This window comes from Pleurodeles waltl, chromosome 8 (assembly GCF_031143425.1).
Source record: "Pleurodeles waltl isolate 20211129_DDA chromosome 8, aPleWal1.hap1.20221129, whole genome shotgun sequence".
In the NCBI taxonomy this organism is placed as follows: Eukaryota; Metazoa; Chordata; class Amphibia; order Caudata; family Salamandridae; genus Pleurodeles; species Pleurodeles waltl.
In genome coordinates this window covers 460,560,210-460,579,937 of record NC_090447.1, presented here as the reverse complement: position 1 = coordinate 460,579,937, position 19,728 = coordinate 460,560,210, and the positions used below count along the sequence as shown (strand labels likewise).

The window sequence follows — 19,728 nt, the reverse complement described above, 5'->3', positions numbered from 1 at the left end:
TAAGCTCCAACAGTTGATAAGGAATAATGAAGCAATCTTTCGCTTTTCAAATAAACTAGGTCATAGACCCCCTGCACAGATGAAAACTCTTTAAAATTCTAAATGCACTGCATCAGTCCTTTATGGGGCAGGCGTCTGGGGCTATAATAAAATACCGTCTCTCCAGAGTGTTGAAAATAAATTCCTGTGCAGATTATTGTTGGTCCCAAAATGCATCGCAAACATAATCTGCCATGAAGAACTTGGTCAGTGCTTTTTGGAGGATAGGGTCTTTATGGCTCCCCTACTGCTCTGGATTAGATGTTGGTCAAACCCTATGGCAAGTTTGGTCCAAGACTGTATCTCTGATTGTCTACAATTGGAAAATTCAAATAGGATTCCCTGGCTTATGTTTCTGAAAAACTCTTTTGAGAATCTCGGGCTTAGATACATGTTTGATGATCCCCATTTGTTAACCACAAACTCTAGGTCTGTCTTGAAGTCTACTTACTCCGAGCATATATCAGAGCTGAGATTTTATAGTTCCCTGAAATTGAAATCTTTTGATTCCTACTCTCGGATTGTGACTGTTCCATGCATTGAACCCTAGTTGACTTGGTTTTCAAGTTTTAGAACAATTTCTTTTTTAACACTTTTTAGACTTAATCTAATTCATTTTAAGGTAGCTTTCCCCGAACCATGTTTTTGGAAAAAGGACTTACCACTTTGTCCCTGTGACTCCAAATCAACTCAGAGCACCTTGCACTTTTTTCTTTTTTGCCCTTTATATGCTGCTCCTAGAGGGGCTTCTATTTTACCCACGTTACGTCTTCTTAGACCCATTCACTATAAGGAAGCTCTACTATATCTTCAGAGATTGCCAGATATCCAAATTTGTCACCATGTATTAGACTTTGTTACAGCTTCTTTAAGTATTAGGAAAAGGCCTACTCCTTTTTTAAAAAAAATAATAATAATAATTTTTATGTACGTATAGTTTATCATTTTAAGCTAATATTTGTACTTTTCTGATTTTGTGATTTTTAATCATGTCTAGTATATTTATCTGTTTATGTCAAGGGGTTTCAGATTGGATGCTCATGCGGTGTTTTTAGTAATGGTTTTTAAGTTTTATTTTATTTTATATTATTTATAGATCGGTAAATGTGTCTTGGTTTGCACTTTTATGGCAATTGCCGAATAAAGTTATTTGACTGACTGACTGACTCTCTGCTGCACCATATAGCTGGCTATAGTTGGTCAGAGCCCTCTCCGCAGGGACATTCAACACCTTTGGTGTGTCCCAGCAGAAGTTATTGAGCAGCAACAGTGGAGGAGGTCTGCTACAGATGGTGGCTAGGCAGTAAGTGACCTTGTGGGCTTAAAAACATGTATCCCACAACAGATTTTCCATCAGTGGAAACTTACACAGCGGACAACAGAGTAGGTCAATAACAAACAATTCTGACAAATGCAAGTCCGTGGGCACTGTAATAGTTATATGTAGCCTTCACTTACTAGTCCATTGTCCATGACGAATATGTTTGGCATCCACCATGTTTGCTCCACCATCAAAAAGCAACATTGTCAGCATAGTGTATGCCTAAGAATATGGCAGACCAGTTATACATTATTGATGGAAGCATATGTCCCCTTGACGCTGCTTTCGTCAATAACAACTAGAAAGTTCCCATTACAAACAATACCTTTTACATTGTCCACTGCATAATATTTGTGAAGTTTGACAGATTTATCAAAAAAATAAAAGAACACAAAATAGAAGTCTTGAAATTGAATATTTGGCACCCTAAACACATATATATATTTTTTTACAAAATGTGTGTAAATGGTCAAATATTAATATTTATTTTGTTGAGTTTTGAGATAATTTATTAAGTGAAATATATTTATGTATGTGACATATTTTTTTAAAAGCTAAGTAATAAACATTATCTAAACTATTTACACTGTTGTCGTGTAATATGTGTTCTTATTTAAACAGGTGGCTACATTTATTGCAATGTGTCAGTCAAACATGTCTGCCTACATCATTTACATATTGTTCTAATATTTTCCAGATGTGTCCATCATCCACCCATGCCAAGACGGAAAGGGATATGCCAACGTAATGAATATGTGTAGAAACTATGTCCGGATCTAGAGGCCATGCAGAAAAGACACATCATTAATTAAGAAATTCAGGCTGAACTGTACACCATAGAGGCTTTGGCACAATTTCAATCTGAACGTTTGTGGGCATCAGAATTCAGACTGCCATCCCACCTCTTGCAAAGATCATGGAAACTTTACTTTTTGTGTTTCTGGCTTTTCCCAGTACACAGTTTTCGACTCCGATGGCATTTCTCACACCACCTTTTGAGCTGCCCTCAACTAGGTTCTGGATGTTATGGTTAGACGCATAGACAACTTTATCCAATTTCCAGTGAATAATGCTCCAATTAACAATATAAGGGCCTAGTTCAATGGATTTAGAGATGTGCGAAATGTGGTTGGTGCCTCATGACCAAGAGTAAGTGTACCTATATAAGAAGCATTTTCTCTCCATCAATGTGCTGGTGGTTTTCATTGCAGACCTCTACATCCACAGTGTCTCTGCAAGATTTCCAGGTTCCACCCATGATTCACTTGTGCTACACAACTGCTGCATACCACAGCGAATGGCAGGACTTGCACTGAGGAGAGCTCCTTTGTTTGTACGTTTCAACCATTATATTTACACAATTCATTATGTAATTTTGTGTCCTTCCAAATATCTGTTTACTTATGTTTGCTTTTGTTATAATGGTTGTTAGGGGACTAAGGACCAAGTCATACAGTTTTTAGTTTTTTAATGTCACATTTTATTGACCTCAACACAGACATGCACATTGGCAATGGGTTCCACTGTTGCTCAGGTATATCCTTTACTGTAAGCCCCTGTTCAATCCAACAATAAATTGAACAATCATACAGTATTACAACCATCTTTCCCCTCCTTGTCCCCCTTTCTCGCTGTACCTGTGCTTCCCTGAATGTCCTAATTTCTTTGTCCAGAGAGGAGGTCATGGCCTCCCATCTTTCATGAGGAATCCCTCTGTACCGAGCCCAAGCGCCCATATTTTATAGTGGTTTTTTGGGCAACCTCTAGCTGAATAAATGGGGATTTCTAAGGTCATACATATGTTGAGGCCCACCCTCAATCTTTCTATGCTTGCAGGATATTTGCTCTTCCAAGCCTTGGCTATGCTCCTTTTGGTGACAGCCAGAAGTAGCCACATTAGGGCCGCCTGATATTTGTTAAGGTCCCCAACTACAGTGATGTGCAACAGGGTGAATTTGGGATCTCTAGGTGTTCTCCATCCCAATATCTGACCCATGCATAGGAGCATACACTGCCAAACGAGGATCAACACTTTACAGTTGCATACTGCATGAAGGTTAAGGTCCTATTTTGCGTTCCACATCTCAGACATGATGGATAAGCTATTGCACCCATTTTCCATAACTTCCCTTGTGAAGTAGACACTGTGGAGGTACTTAAATTGGATCAATCAACCTGTGAGGCTGTCGCCATCTTCTAGGAGTGCAAGTGAATCCCTCCATCCATCATCTGTTTGTGGGCCCAGATTTTCCTCCCAGGTTGCCCTAAGGCTGCTGAAGGTGTCTTTGGAATTGATCACCAGACTGTAGTAAACCTTTGAAATCTTTAGTGTAGTCAGCTCCCCCTGTAGGATTTTAGCCTCAATGGGCTATGGTCTGGTAGCTCAGTCAGGTAAGATATGCATGAGGTGAGTGCCAGAGTTGTAGGTACTTAAAGAACTGAGTCTTGTACATATTGTACTCATCCTATAGGTCAGCAAAGGATTCAAAGACGGTGCCCTTCATGATATCTTCCAACATAGAGATGCAGATGGCATTCCAACTTTTGAAGGCTTGCAGAGCTGACACTCAGCTCAGCGATGTCGCATGCCATAGGGGTATCTCTCTGGTCAGGTGTCCTGACCACCCCAATTCTCTGTGAGTGTCTTGCCAAACCTGGACCACCACGTTGGTGGCTGGTGGGAGTCGACCTAGTTTGGGGTAGCCATAGAGTAAGCACAAAAGAGGAGTGTTCCTCATCGCCCAACATTCAGATGCGAAGGCTGGATCATCTGCAATTCTCAACCACCATTTGTTGATAACAATCAGATGCCATGTTCTATAATAGGAGGTCATGTCTGGGGTGCAATGCCTCTTTCATAGGTTGATTTGCAGGTCTTGGAGAGTGCAACTCTTGGGGCTGGTGATTCCACAGGAATCTTTGCAGCATTTATGCTATTGTTTTAAAGAAGGCCTGAGGGTTCAAGAAAGGCTAATGCTGTAACTGATAAAGTAGGTGCAGTAAGGCTACAAACGTGTGGATGGAGGAGCAACCCCTGATAGTTAACAGTAGCCTAGACCAAAACTCTGTAACTCAGGACAGTCTCTCTAGTTAGGGAGGGATGTTCTTCTCCTACGCCCTCCGTTGGTTGGTTGTCAGGTAGAACCCTAGGTATTTGAAGCCCTCTGTATGACTTTGCAGAACCCAGGCCCAGTTCAATTCCAAGGATAGGTAGTTATTAGGGTATATTGTGGATTTGGCCTTGTTTACGGTGAGCTAAGAGAAAGTGCTAAAGATGTGGAGTATATGGAGGGTCGTCGGCCCTGACTCCTGTGACTCCGCCAGAAATAATAAGATGTCATCAGCATTTAATGCTATACAGTCGGAGATTTCCAACACCCATCCCAGTCCTTTGACCAGAGTATCAATCCTCAGCCACTGTGCTAATGGCTCAGTCACAACTGTGAATAATGATGGTGATAGGGGGCATTCCTGACATGTTCCTGTTTTTATCTGGAACGTCTCCAAGATGTTGTTACCCACATGTATCCTGGCCAACAAGTTGGTGTACAGCAGTTTTACTTTATTAATAAAGTAGGGGCCGAAGTTTTGTCTAGTTAGAAGGCAGAACAAGTAGTCCTGTTGTACCCAGTCAAAAGCTTTTTGAAAGTTGACCAACAGGAATGCATGAGTTATAAATTGTTTTTTGTCCAGGACCATTTTGTTGTGGACCTGTCAGATGTTATGGCATGTGGCACATTGTGGCATAAAGCCTGAATGGTCTAGGTGGACAAGCGAGTGGGACACTTGGAGCACCCGGATAACCAACACCTTGGCCCAGGTCTTTACTTCTGTGTTTAAGATAGAGATGGGATGGTCTGAGGAGCAATATTCCAGTGGGTTTCCCAGTTTTAGTTAGACTAAAGTCTCCACCAGATGGAGGTCTGACAGCAGTATCCAGGACTCCAGAGCTGTGGTCATGGTCCCAGCTGATGGGTCCTGGAACTTGTTCTGATATATTTTGAAGAAGTTCCCCCTGGAACCATTGGGACCAGGAGCTTTTCATGATTGGAGTTGGGTTAAAAGCTTCTGCCAACTCCTCCTTTGTAAAGTCCTCTTCCCGTGCCATTTGTCATCCAGCCCTAATGGAGCCATTGGGTGGTCTTCTACAAACTCTTTTAAGGTCATCTGGTCAGAATAGCCATTACCAGAATACAGCACTGCACAGTAAGAGGTGAAGCACTGGGCAATGTCTCCACTGCTGGTCAACCACACACCCTTTGTGTCTAGGACATGTGCAATCAGCTCAGGACTGACCGTGTTGGTATACAATCAGTGAAGGGTTTTACTTGTTTTGACTCCCCCCCCCACAGATAAATACAGCTTTGCAAGGCAGGCCACACTGCCTGGGCCTCATTTAAGAGCGTCTGCTGAAGGATCTGTTGTGAGTGTAGGGAATCTCTAAGAAGGACCAGTGAGGGGAATGTTGTGAACTCCCTCTCCAGCCTCAGAATTCGGATATCAAGGTCAGCCACCTTTTGTTGCTGCGTACATTTTCCACCTGATATATAGCTGAGTATATCTCCTCTTAAAGTGGTTTTAGTGTTTCCCACTTAGACCTCAGGGAGGTCACAACCCTTTGTTTTCCTCTAAGTACTGAGCAGTGGCCTTGTGAATGTACAATTTGGACTCTGCATTTGCAACCACCACGTGTTGAGGTGCCAGTTCACTTTCAAAACTTCTAGACCCATCCCCATCTTCAACTCCACCGGGGAGTGATATGACAACTTTCTAGTGAGTATGTGCTTCTCCAGTACTCCACTTGTCTTGCATAAGGAAGGGCTAGTTTCCAGAAAGTGCGGCTTCAGCACGGTCTCTCTGATACCTTCTGAGGATCTGTCAAGACTCAGGTTCAGCACCTCGTTCAGGTCTACTCCCAGGATCCAGGGTCCCCCTAGGAATTGCACAGCCAATGCACCCAGTGTGTGTAGGAAGTCGGTGGTGAGGGGTGGGGGGGCATACACGCTAAGAAGCGAAATGGGTCGCCAGTCAAGGAGGCCAGTCATGCCACATATCGCCAAATATCGACCCCCCCCAGACTTGCTGCACTTGGGTCACCTTTAGTGGCATATATTGGTGAGTCAAAACCACCACCTCCCTTGACCCCTGGATAAACCCTGCATGGAACACCTGTGAGTACCCTGTCCGTGCCAGAAATTAAAACCTATTGCTCAATGGATGTGTCTTATGTAGGAAGAGAACGTCAGCCCCTTAGCAATTGGCCATCCACAGGATTGCCCCCGCTTCACCAGGTCAAGGAGTTTATTAACATTCCACGTGAGGAGGTGTATATTGCCATGGGATCTGGCATTGTCAGAGGTCGTCATGCAGGGGTGTGTATAAGTGATCAGGGTTCACAGGAAGTGGGTGTACAGTCATGTCTGAGTGTCTGCAAAGCAGAACATAAACAAAAAAAAACTACTCCCTCCCAGCAGTGGTTCCTCAGCGATGGCTGAGGAATGCTGCCTCTCCCAACTAGCAGCAGCAGCTGCAAAACTTTAAAAATAAAACAATAATGTTTATTATTGTTTTGGATGACAGGGACAGAGGTGGAGTGGTGTGCACTCCCCTCAGTACACGTGTGTTTGGCCGGCGTCTCAGGATGGCTAAACACACATGTGTACTGATTTCTCTCTAACCCGGCACTGTGTTGCCAGGTTGGAGACAGCAGGCACAGGCTCCCAGTCTGCCTGGGAGCGCAATGTCAGGGCGCTCAAGCCACTCCTGACACTGCTCTCATGCTGCCAACAGGATTGGCCGCTGGGCATGCTGGGAGCCTGTGCCTTCAGTGCCATATTCCATGCGAGAGGCTGTCCCCAAAATTTGGCAAAGATGGGCTGACTATAGAGATATTTACCCTGACCCATGTACACACACCTCTACCACAGATAATAAAATTCGTTACTTTGGGATATCTACTACATGAGTCTTGAGTGTCTTTGCTGTTGAACTTTCCATGGGTAGTTGGGAAACATGACACGTGCTGAGTTGCATAGCATTGTGTCTGTTTTCTGGGAGGCCTTGAGTATCACATCTCTATTGGTAAAGTTGAAGACATGGGCTATGATGGAGCATGGGCAAACCCTGGCAAGGGTTTTGGGTCTAGTGGCCTGTGGGCCCGCTCGATCATGAAGAAGGCAAAGAGTTAATCTCAGACGCAGGTCTGTAGCGATTCTCTTACAAAATGTGTTACAGAGGTGCCCCCCCACCCCGCTGATATCCCTGCTATCTTGAGGTTGAATGCCACTCGGCATCTCCCCTCTCGCTTGAGGTTGGTGTAACATTTTCTTTTAGGTCAGAGACCGTAGTGTTTAAGGTTTTCAGGGTGTCCTCAATTTCTGACATCTGCTCCTCTGCCTCCATTACTCTCAGTACTGTGTTATGGAGATCCTGGTGTAGCAGTGAAACATCTGTTTTGGGTTCTCCAATTTTTCTTTCCAAGGAGGAGAGGGAGGAGTGGGAGTCTCTGATGGCCTGCAGCATACCGCCCAACTGATTAGTGGGTGGTAGGGTAGGCATTTCTTCTTCCAGTGGCGTCGTAAATGATCAATGTGCTCCTGTGCAGATGGGGTCCCAGAGTTTTTGTCTTTTTCCATAGTGAGTGTCACTCTCTTGTACTCCGAGGGTCTGTATGTCCCCTCTAAGCCATCCCCAGCCACACCCCAGTCAACAAATGAGGCCACAACCATGGGGGTGAGCCACTGGTGGGTAGAGCCATGCCAATGTCCACGGCTGCCCTTATGTCTGTCACATTCCACACCAGGCAGTAGCCGTTCTGCTGTTGTCAGTGCACCCTTTCCACTTCACTTCGTTGTGTTGCATGTGCTGCTACTTAGGACCTCTATAGTCTGTGTCACCTCCTGCACTGACTCTAGTGTGGCCAGGCCAAAAATCAGGGCCCTAGGAATGGCCAAAATCACCCAGTCAAGCCCGAAGCAACTCCGCCTCTGTCCCGGGGACCTAACTTAGCAGGCCTCTCAAGTAAATACCCCCTAGTCTTTAAGTATCAGGATAGCTGCCACCATCATAAGATGAAGTCTTTTAGCTCACACTATTGTGCTGCAAAACTGGTGCCATATTGTAGTGTGCTATTCCTGGTTCCATCATACAGTAATATATTTGTGCTTGCGTTCAATCATATACAAGAACATTTTTGCACAAAATTAAATCTGTTTTGTTATTTCATTCTACTACTTTTTGTGTGAGCTACTAAGATGACTGATTTGCCTTCTTTATCATTATACCTTAAATATCAAAGTAGCCGTCAATGTTGCATATGACATCATTTTGCTCACTGCATTGTGCTGCATTGCTGGCTCGGTTTTATATTGCGATGCATTCTATAATATAAGACAAATTATTTAGCAAAAAAATCAAATGTAAATCTATCATATATTTACATGTGTGTGTAAATGTGTAATTGCATACGAAATTCTAAGTCAATATAAATCTGTGTTGTTTTTCCATTTCACACTATGTTGCACATATGTGTATATATGCCAAACAAGGCCTGATTATTGAGCTAGGGTATTGGTCCGCTTTGATATCTAAACTGTGAATATCACCAGATCATTTTTTGATAATCATATGCTTATAGGTCTACAATAATCTTTCTATACTAGTCCAAGTTTTATTCATTTCTTTCCTGTCGCTGTCATTATATAGTCAAAATGTTGATTAAATTTAGGGCCTGATTTAGATCTCAGCGGATTCAATACTCTATCACAAACGTGACGGATACCCTGTCCGCGTACTACGATCTCCATTGTATATAATGGGATCGTAATATGGTGGATGGGATATCCATCACGTTTGTGACAGAGAATTCCCCTCCGCAAAGATGTAAATCATGCCCTTGATTCCCTTCACATAATCGTGGGGCTGTAGTCTATCTAATTCTATTTAATTTCCATGACCAAATACCTCTCGTGTAATTTCATAAGAATAAACTTTATTTGAGAAAGTGAGAACATATACTCCTGTCCTATTCTCATTTCTTAACCAGTCTGGTTCCACAGGGTATCCTTATCATTGTTTGTTTAGTAGTTAGCGAATTACAGGCTATCTGAGTCATGTAGCACGTAGTTTGGGCCTATGCTGAGTATATTTCGGAGTATGCATTTACTGCACATTTACCCATTCATTTAGTGCTAAATCTCATCTAGACCATTTAGATCCTTTGCAACGTTTTGCATCCTCTCTCTATACCCGGTCTGGATAATTTTTGTTTCATCTGTTCTTCTTTTTTATTGTACTATACTTCCCCACAGCTGTATATAATCAGGATTGTTGCTCTTCTATATAAAGGTGAACTAAGGGAGCACTTATGACTTAGAACCTTATTCTAGTCCTATGATGGATTATTACATATTCTGTCACTTCATACCAATACGTGCTTTATTACGAGGACATGTGATAGCATAGACCACACTTATGTTGCAGTTAGTAAGTCAATTTTGTTTGATATTCACATTATTGATAATGACTTCTTTAGTATTGCTTGTAATGGTACAAACTGTGCAGTGACCACAACAGAAGTGTTCGGTAACACAGAGTAACTCTAATGGCCTTTTTTTTTTAATCTAGCCAAATTCCCTAAACAGACCCACAGGTTATTCCCTTGTTTGAAAGACAATAAAGCGGTGTGTAGGCTAAAGGGTTCTAACATTTTCCAATTCCTTTTAATCAGCACCATGATATTATTTGACAAAGGGTTGTAAGTGGTCACACATGACAGTGCAATAGTTTTTAGGTCCAGCCTAGACAGCGTGCATGCGCTGTCTGCAAGACCTGTTGGATGGAGCATAGTACTTTGCTCCCTCCTGCTGTTCCCTGCTGTTTACCATAGGTTGAAGGCAGTGATGCTATTGTTTTGCTGCTTCCTAACTGGTTTGGCAGCAGATACATTACTTCCTGTACTTGGCTGAGGAGCACCGGCCAAATACAGTTTAATTACCCCTAAAAAAAAAATATGTTTTTTGGACGGACTATTTTTCTTTGTTTCCTGCCTCTTGTGTTTGTCAGTAAGTACTCGTGTTAACGGGCATGATTAGTTTTCCGCGTTTGCCCTTCACTTGGTCCTTACATAATCAGTAATTACAAGTATTTGTGTTGTGCATGTGTTTTGTAAAATTTTTGTGGCTTTATAAAGTATGAAATCGACCCAGTAATGAATCCTCAACAGCGGCTCTACCCACACAGTGGGAAAGCTGATACTACAATATTCACTGCACTCGTGGAAACTCACCCTATAACGCTTTGCAGGCATTCTGTTTACAACACATTTTTGCCCATAACTCAACCTGTGGTGGTCCTAGGGCAATTGGACCACCACCAAAACATTCAGAACGATGTGCAGTTTCTGTCCAGATCATTGTGTGTGTCACGCTAGGTTAGAGGGGGTCCAAAAATCATAACCTCTTACACCAGCTTACTCTCCAGTGGATTGTATTTGGGGAGTGTGTCAAGGTTCCTAATATAAGGGGTTACTGTGTGTCAGCTGGAGCTATCTATGGAACTTGGTGCTGCGCAGGTGGCAGTCTTGATGTAGGTCCTGGAAGGGTTTAAATACCATATTACACATAATGTCGCTGTAAGAGGATTTCCAGGGAGGTCCCTCTTTGCACCAGGAGATGTTAGAATTTTATAGGCCAGTAGACTTCATGGATTTGTAAACATGATATTTATTGACGTGTTTTGTAGTCTTGACACACACTTTTTCCAATTTTTATAGTCCGTCACTTTGTTCTCCTTCTTGTTCCCTTTCCAGGTGGTACCAGTCTTCAGCACTCGGTCGAATGGAATATAGGAAGGAAAGAGAAAAAGGACCAATGACGGGTAAGTCTATTGATCTGGAAGTGATGGGTTTCTTATATACTAAAACTAATGATAGAAACTAATAATACTGGGGAAGGTGGCTGGACGTCTAGTGGGGAGTGTGGACACTAGTGCGCAAAGAAATAAAAGTAGCTGCATACGTTGTGATTTATATTGTGCACCAGCCAGCATGTGTCCCAGTGAGGTATTTGTGAACTTATAATTGCCCCTCCCCATTTTCATCTGTAGATATTCCCCTTGCCTTCTCTGTCTCTCCCCACTTCTGTTTTCCCCTTCTGAATATTGGCAATGCCGAACCCTGAAATCAGGCACATACCTGGGACAGCCACGTCCGTCCTGGGACGTGGTGGGCTTCTGGGTCCTAGTTCTGGGTACCACGCTGTTCCTCCGTGTGGCTGGTTCTTCTGGTGTCTCCTCCTGCTCTTTCTTTGACCGCTTCGCTGATCAGCTCACCTTGTCTCCTGTCTTCCGTTTCGTCCTTTCCAGTCGCTCTTTTCTCCTCCTCTCGGGTGGTACTTTCATCCTGATCCCAGGGCGCGTCCTCCTCCTCTTCTCGGGTCGCGCTCCCCTCCTGCTTGACGATGTCTCCTTCCTCTTCTTGATCAGTGTCTTCCTCACTATCTAAGTCGGCGTCTCCCATCTCTCCCCGTACGGCGTCTGTAGGAGGCTGGCCTGACTTATAGTGGGTACCTGATGGTACTTACACCTTGTGCCAGGTCCAGTTATCACTTATTAGTAGATTAGTAGTGTTCTAGCAGCTTAGGCTGATAAAGGTAGCTATAGCAGAGCAGCTTAGGCTGAACTAGGAGACATGCAAAGCTCCTACTATATCACTTATATAATATAGGTACTATATCATAAGAAAGACAAAAGGTACTTTATTTTAGTGACAATGTGCCAAAAATATCTCAGAGGGGATACTCCCTTAGGAGGTAAGTAAAATACACAAAATATACACACAAACCAAATCAGGTAAGTAAAACAGTCAGAAAGTAGTGCAAACACTGTAGAATACAATAGGATGCAATAGGCCTAGGGGCAACACAATCCATACACTAAGAAAGTGGAATGCGAACCACAAATGGACCCCTAGGCTAGTGTAGTGTGTAGAGGGTCGCTGGGAGTGTAAGAAAACACTAAGGGTGTCCAAGATACCCCACCCCAAGACCTTGGAAAGTAGGAGTAAAGTACTACTATTGCCCCAGAAACACACTAAACTTGTGATAGAGGATTTTGCAAAGACCACAACAGACTGCAAAGCACTGAAGACGGAATTCTGGACCTGAGGACCTGCAAAGGAAGGGGACGAAGTCCAAGAGTCGTGAAAGTGTCCGGGGGGGCAGGAGCCCACTAAACCCCAGATGAAGGTGCAAAATGGCTGCCTCCGGATGGAAGAAGCGGAAGATTCTGCAACAAGGAAAGGTGCTAGGAACTTTTCCTTTGTGCAGAAGATGTCCTATGGAGTGCTGGAGGATGCAGAGTTGTTTCTTTGGCAAAAGACCGCAAACAACCCTTGCTAGCTGCAAGAGTCACGGTTGAAGAAAAAGGGTGCTGCCTGGGCCCAGGAAGGACCAGGATGTCGCCACTTGAGAGAGGAGGAAGAGGGGGCCCTCAGCAATGTAGAGAGCCCATGCACAAGAAGGTAGCAGCCACAGAAGCACTTGAACACAGGTTCAAGAAGTCTGAACACGGCGGTTGTCTCAACACTGCAAAAGAAGGTCCCACGAAGCCGGAGATCAACTCAGGGAGCTGAGCATCGCAGGGCAGAGTGCTGGGGACCTAGGCTTGGCTGTGCATGAAGGATTTAGTGGAAATGTGCACAGAAGTCCTAGTAGCTGCAGTTCATGTGGTGCACAGGATTACTGTCTGGAGAGGGGAGGCAAGGACTTACTTCCTCCAGATTTGGACACTTGGACCACTGGACAGTGTGGGTCACTTGCGTCCACCACCTGTGTTCCAGGGGCCACGCTCGTCAGGATGAGAGGGGTCTCAGAGTACCGGTGAGGCTGAAGTTTGGTACCTGCTGGAGCAGGGGGAAGACTCCGTCAACCCATGGGAGATTTCTTCGTGGCTTCCAGTGCAGGATGAAGGCAGGCAGCCCCCAAAGCATGCACCACCAGGAAACATGCGAGAAAGCCGGCAGGATTAGGCGCTACAATGTTGCTGGTAGTCTTCTTGCTACTTTGTTGCAGTTTTGCAGGCGTCCTGGAGCAGTTAGCGGTCGATCCTTGGCAAAAGTCGAAGAGAGAGGTGCAGAGGAACTCTGGTGAATTCTTGCAAGTCGTTATCTGAGGAAAACCCCACAGGAGGGACCCTAAATAGCCCTCAGAGGAGGACTGGCCGCCTAGTCAGGTAAGCACCTATCAGGAGGGGTATCTGACGTCACCTGCTGGCAATGGCCACTCAGAGGCCTCCAGAGTTCCCTCACACCTCTGGATCCAAGATGGCATAGGTCTGGGACACACTGGTGGAGCTCTGGGCACCACCCCTGGGGTGGTGATGGACAGGGGAGTGGTCAATCCCCTTTTCTTTGTCCAGTTTCGTGCCAGAGCAGGGACTGGGGGGTTCCCTGAACCGGTGTAGACTGGCGTATGCAAGGAGGGCACCATCTGTGCCCTTCAAAGCATTTCCAGAGGCTGGGAGAGGCTACCCCTCCCCAGCCTTTAACACCTATTTCCAAAGGGAGAGGGTGTAAAACCCTCTCTCAGAGGAAATTCTTTATTCTGCCTTCCTGGTACTGGGCTGCCCAGAACCCTGTCTGTGGGGTGGCAGCAGCTAGCTGCAGAGAAAACCCCAGAGAGCTGGTTTGGCACTACCCGGGGTCCATAGTGGAGCCCCGGGGATGCATGGGATTGGCACCCCAATACCAGATTTGGCATGGGGGGACAATTCCATTTGGAGTTACCATTGTGAAGCTACATATAGGTATTGACCTATATGTAGTGCATGCATGTAATGGTGTCCCCGCACTCACAAAGTCTGGGGAAATGGCCCTGAACTATGTGGAAGCACCTTTGCTAGTGAAGGTTAGACATATAGGTTACTCAAGTGCAGCAAAAATGGCTGTGAAATAACGTGTGCGTTATTTCACTCAGGCTGCAGTGGCAGTCTTGTGTAAGATTTGTTTGAGCTCCCGATGGGTGGCAAAAGAAATGCTGCAGCCCATAGGGATCTCCTGGGACCCCAATACCCTGGGTACCTAGGTACCATATACTAGGGAATTATAAGGGTGTTCCAGTGTGGCAATTAGAATTGGTAAAAGTGGTCACTAGCCTATAGTGACAAATTTAAAGGCAGAGAGAGCATAAGCACTGAGGTTCTGGTTAGCACAGCCTCAGTGACACAGTTAGTCACTACACAGGTGCACACATTCAGGCCACAAACTATGAGCACTGGGGTCCTGGCTAGCAGGATCCCAGTGAGACAGGCAAAAACAAACTTACATACAAGTAAAAATAGGGGTAATATGCCAGACAAGATGATCCTTTCCTACACAACCCCCCCTCCAAACGAGGGACAATAAGGCTAACCTTGCCCAGATGAGTCTTCATTGTCTAAGTGGAAATATCTGGAGAGTCCATCTGCATTGGAGTGGGTACTCCCAGGTCTATGTTCCACTGTATAGTCCATTCCCTGTAGGGAGATGGACCACCTCAACAATTTAGGGTTTTCACCTTTCATTTGTTTAAGCCATAATAGAGGTTTGTGGTCTGTCTGAACAATAAAGTGAGTGCCAAAGAGGTATGGTCTCAACATTTTCAGGGCCCAGACCACAGCACACGCCTCCCTCTCTATGGCAGACCAACGCTTTTCTCTAGGGGTCAACCTCCTGCTGATAAAAGCAACAGGTTGATCCTGGCCCTCAGTGTTACGCTGTGATAGAACTGCCCCTACCCCTAATTCAGAAGCATCAGTCTGGACTATGAATTTTTTGGAGTAACAAGGGCTATTTAGGACAGGTGCAGAGCACATGGCCTGTTTGAGCTCATGAAAAGCCTTTTGACAGCTAGCTGTCCATAATACCTTTTTAGGCATCTTTTTGGATGTGAGGTCATTGAGAGGGGCAGCTATGGTGCCATAATTCTTAATGAACCTCCTATGGTACCCTGTGAGGCCTAAGCAGGCTCTCACCTGGTTTTGTGTTGTAAGGGGAGCCCATTCCATAATGGTTTGGATCTTCCCCTGCAGTGGTGCAATCTGTTCCCCACCTACCAGGTGACCCAGATAAACCACTTTCCCCTGCCCTATCTGGCACATTGAAGCCTTGATAGTGAGGCCTGCCTTCTGCAGGGCCTCTAAAACATTCCACAGGTGGACCAGGTGATCATCCCAGGTGGAGCTAAAGGCAGCTGTATCATCTATCTATGCTGCACTAAAGGCTTCCAATCCTTGGAGGACTGTATTCACCACCCTCTGAAAAGTGGCAGGTACATTTTTCAATCCAAAGAGCATAACAGTGAACTGATAGTGCCCTCCAATGGTTGAAAATGCTGTTTTAGGTTTAGCATCTTCTGACAACTTAATCTGCCAATACCCTGCGGTTAAGTCAAAAGTGCTTAGATACTTGGCAGAAGCCAGTGTATCTATTAGCTCATCTGCCCTGGGTATAGGGTGAGCATCAGTTTTGGTTACTTGATTGAAACCTCTATAGTCCACACAAAACCTCATTTCCTTTTTACCATCTTTACTGTGAGGTTTGGGGACAAGTACCACTGGGCTAGCCCAGGGACTTTCAGAAGGTTCAGTCACTCCCAGATCTAACATTTTCTGTACCTCTTGTTTAATGCAGTCCCTGACATGGTCAGGCTGCCTATAAATCTTACTTTTGACCGGTAAACTGTCTCCAGTATTGATTGTATGCTCACAACAGGTAGTTGTACCTGGGATCAGTGAGAAGAGGTCAGAGAACTGATCTAGGAGATTTTTGCAGTTGTCCTTCTGCTCAGCAGTAAGGCAATCTGCAAGCACAACTCCCTCCACTAAGCCATCAGCTTCACTGGTCGAGAAGAGGTCAAGGAGAGGTACACTCTCTTCCTCCTGCCCCTCATCAGTGGCCATGAGCAGGGTTAAGTCAGCCCTGTCATAATAAGGTATCAGGCGATTGACATGAAGCACCCTAAGGGAACTTCTGGCAGTGCCCAGGGTTACCAAATAGGTGACCTCACCTTTTTTCTCCACAATGAGATAGGGTCCACTCCATTTATCCTGGGGTGTTCTTGGGGCCACAGGCTCCAATACCCACACCTTCTGTCCTGGGTGGTACTGAGTCAGGACAGCCTTCTGGTCATGCCACTGCTTTTGGAGCTCTCGGTTGGCCTGAAAAGTCTTTACTGGCCTTTTTCATGTACTCAGCCATCCTTGATCTGAGGCCAAGTACATAATCCACAATGTCTTTCTTGGGAGCTTTTAAAGGTTGTTCCCAACCCTCATTCACAGGAGCAAGGGGACCTCTTACAGGGTGTCCAAAGAGGAGTTCAAAGGGGCTAAAGCCCACTCCTTTCTGGGGTACCTCCCTATAAGCAAAAAGGAAGCATGGCAACAGGACATCCCATGTCCTCCTGAGTTTTTCAGGGAGTCCCATGATCATGCCTTTGAGAGTTTTATTAAACCTCTCAACCAGTCCATTTGTCTGTGGATGATAAGGAGTAGTGGACTTGTAAGTTACACCACACTCCTTCCACAAAGCTTTGAGGTATGCAGACATGAAGTTACTACCCCTGCCTGACACCGCTTCCTTAGGGAAACCCACTCTGGAAAATATTCCCAGGAGGGCTTTTGCCACTGCAGGAGGTGTAGAGGTCCTTAAGGGTATAGCTTCAGGATACCTAGTGGCATGGTCCACCACCACAAGGATAAACCTATTGCCTGAAGCTGTTGGAGGGTCAAGGGGCCAACAATGTCAACCCCTACCCTCTCAAAGGGCACCCCAACCACTGGAAGTGGAATTAAGGGGGCCTTAGGTGTGCCACCAGTCTTGCCACTGGCTTGGCAGGTCACACAGGAGCGACAAAACTCCTTGGTGTTCTCTGACATGTGAGGCCAGTGAAACAATGGAACAAGCCTGTCCCAAGTTTTACTCTGGCCCAAATGCCCAGCCAAAGGAATATCATGCACCACAGTCCGAAGAAACTCCCTATACTGCAAAGGGATGACCAATCTCCTGGCAGCTCCAGGTTTAGGGTTCCTTGACTCAGTGTGGAGGATGTTATCTTCCCAATAGACTTTATGGCTAGCAGTGATATCCCCATTTTGCTGTTTAACAGCTTGCTGTCTTAATCCCTATAGTGTGGGACAGGTTTGCTGTGCCACAATCAGCTCTTCCGTAGCAGGCCTCCCTACACCCAAAAGCTGAGCAGTGGCTGCTGCTAGCTCATCTGGTCTAGGTTCTGCACAGGGAGAGGATTCCCCTTCCTCAAAAGGGAAATCTTCTGGAGAGGGATGGATAGTGGGCAAGGATTTACCCTTTCTACCCCTAGCTTTTGGGAGCACTTGGTCCATTTTTCCAGGATCCAAGTTTCCCTGCCCTCCTTGCTTCTGGGCCTGAGCCCTTGTGAGAGCAAATATATGCCCTGGAATGCCCATCATTGCTGCATGTGCCTCCAACTCCACTTCAGCCCAAGCTGATGTCTCCAAATCATTGCCTAGTAAGCAGTCTACAGGTAAATCAGTGGCTACCACAACTTTCTTTGGACCAGTAACCCCCCCCCTAGTTGAGATTCACAACAGCTACGGGGTGGCTAAGAGTGTTGTTATGAGCATCAGTCACTTTGTATGGCTGACCAAGTAGGTGTTGTTCAGGGGCAACCAGTTTCTCAATCACCATAGTGACACTGACTCTTGTATCCCTGTAGGCCTCAACCTCAACACCATTTATTAGGGGCAGTTGCTTGTACTTACCCATGTTAAGGGGACAAGCAACCAAGGTGGCAAAATCAATACCATCATCAGAGACTAAAACAGCCTCTGTGGTCTCCCTAACAAGACCAACCCCAACTACATTACCAATGGTGAGCCCAGCTACACCCTTTGATTGGCTATTTGTAGTGTTCTTCCCACCACCACTGCTATTACTAGGGGCACTAGAGGATGCAGTTCGGGTTGTGGTGGTGGGAGCCGTGGTGTTTTACTTTGGACAAGTGGAATCACTTCCCAATGGCCTTTACTTTTACATAAATAACATCATGGCTTCTTTTGATTGTTTGAAGAGGATTTGGACCCACCTCCCCCAGAGGATTTTTGTGGGCCTGATGAAGACTCAGAGTTCTTTCTATCTTTGTCCCCACCCTTGTCAGAAGACTTACCATCCTTCTTCTTACCATCCTTGTGACTACCTGTATGAGCTTTTCTGCTCACTCTTGTTCTGACCCATTTGTCTGCCTTCTTTCCCAATTCTTGGGGAGGGGTCAGATCTGAGTCTACCAAGTACTGATGCAACAAGTCAGACACACAATTATTAAAAATATGCTCTCTCAAAATAAGATTATATAGGCGTTCATAGTCAGTCACCTTACTGCCATGTAACCATCCCTCCAAGGCCTTCACTGAACAGTCTACAAAGTCTGTCCAGTCTTAAGATGACTCTTTTCTGGTATCTCTGAACTTTATCCTGTATTGTTCAGTGGTTAAGCCAAATCCATCTAAGAGTGCACCTTTAAAACGTTGTAGTTGTAGGCATCACTCTCCCTGACAGTAAGGAGTCTGTCCCTACCTTTGCTTCTGAAAGATAGCCACAAGATAGCAGCCCACTGCCTTTAAGGGACCAACTGTACCATACATGCCCTCTCAAGTGCACAAAAACACTTGTTTCTGTCATTCCCCTTCCTTGTAAGGGGGGACAATCTTATGCAGGTTTCTTGAATCTGTTTCTCTAACAGGATGACTATCAAGAATACTGCTGCTGCCACCATGGGGAACTAACCCCAACTTCTGCCTTTCCCTCACTACATCTAGGGACTCCCTGTCTAAGGCCAACTGCTGCTGTCTCAGCTTCAGTCTGGCTTCTTCCATCCTCAGCTTTCTGAGTTCCCTGTCTAGGTTGTTATCCTCAGGGTGGGAGCCTTGGGAATTCTCTGACACAGAGGTGATGTGGGAATGGGCAGAAGTGGACCTTTCTCTAACTACCTGAACTCCAGTAACCTGGCCTTTTGGAGTGAAAGGTGCCCTACTAGTGTGTGACCCACCTCCCACTACCAGCTTCACTAGATGGCCTGTTAACTGAAAGGTCTTTGGAAGTACCCTCCCCAGAGTCCTCAGGGACCTCCACTGGAACTATCTGGGTACCCCCCTCCTCTACCTCTTGATCCTGGGTTTGACCAGTCTGGTTCTGGTCACTTTCTAGGAGAAAGCTAGCAATTGGTAGGGTTCTTGCCAATCCCTAAACTCCTTTCTATACAGAGACCCGTCAAACTTTTAAAGATTACATTTTCATCAGTTGCCTGCACTACTTTGGGAGCGGCCTCTACTACAGACATAGTTGCAAGGAAGAGTTTAGG

General features: G+C 45.4%; 1 long non-coding RNA gene across 1 annotated transcript in view; it reads left to right on the top strand.

Annotated features, from left to right (window-relative positions):
- Window positions 1-2,091: 2,091 nt before the first annotated feature.
- The window catches only part of LOC138249114 (uncharacterized), a 32,429-nt gene continuing 14,792 nt past the window's right edge, over window positions 2,092-19,728 (top strand). The window contains exons 1-2 of the long non-coding RNA XR_011194724.1: window positions 2,092-2,693; window positions 11,169-11,236. This is a non-coding gene — a long non-coding RNA (uncharacterized lncRNA). The remainder of the gene's footprint in view (window positions 2,694-11,168; window positions 11,237-19,728) is intronic.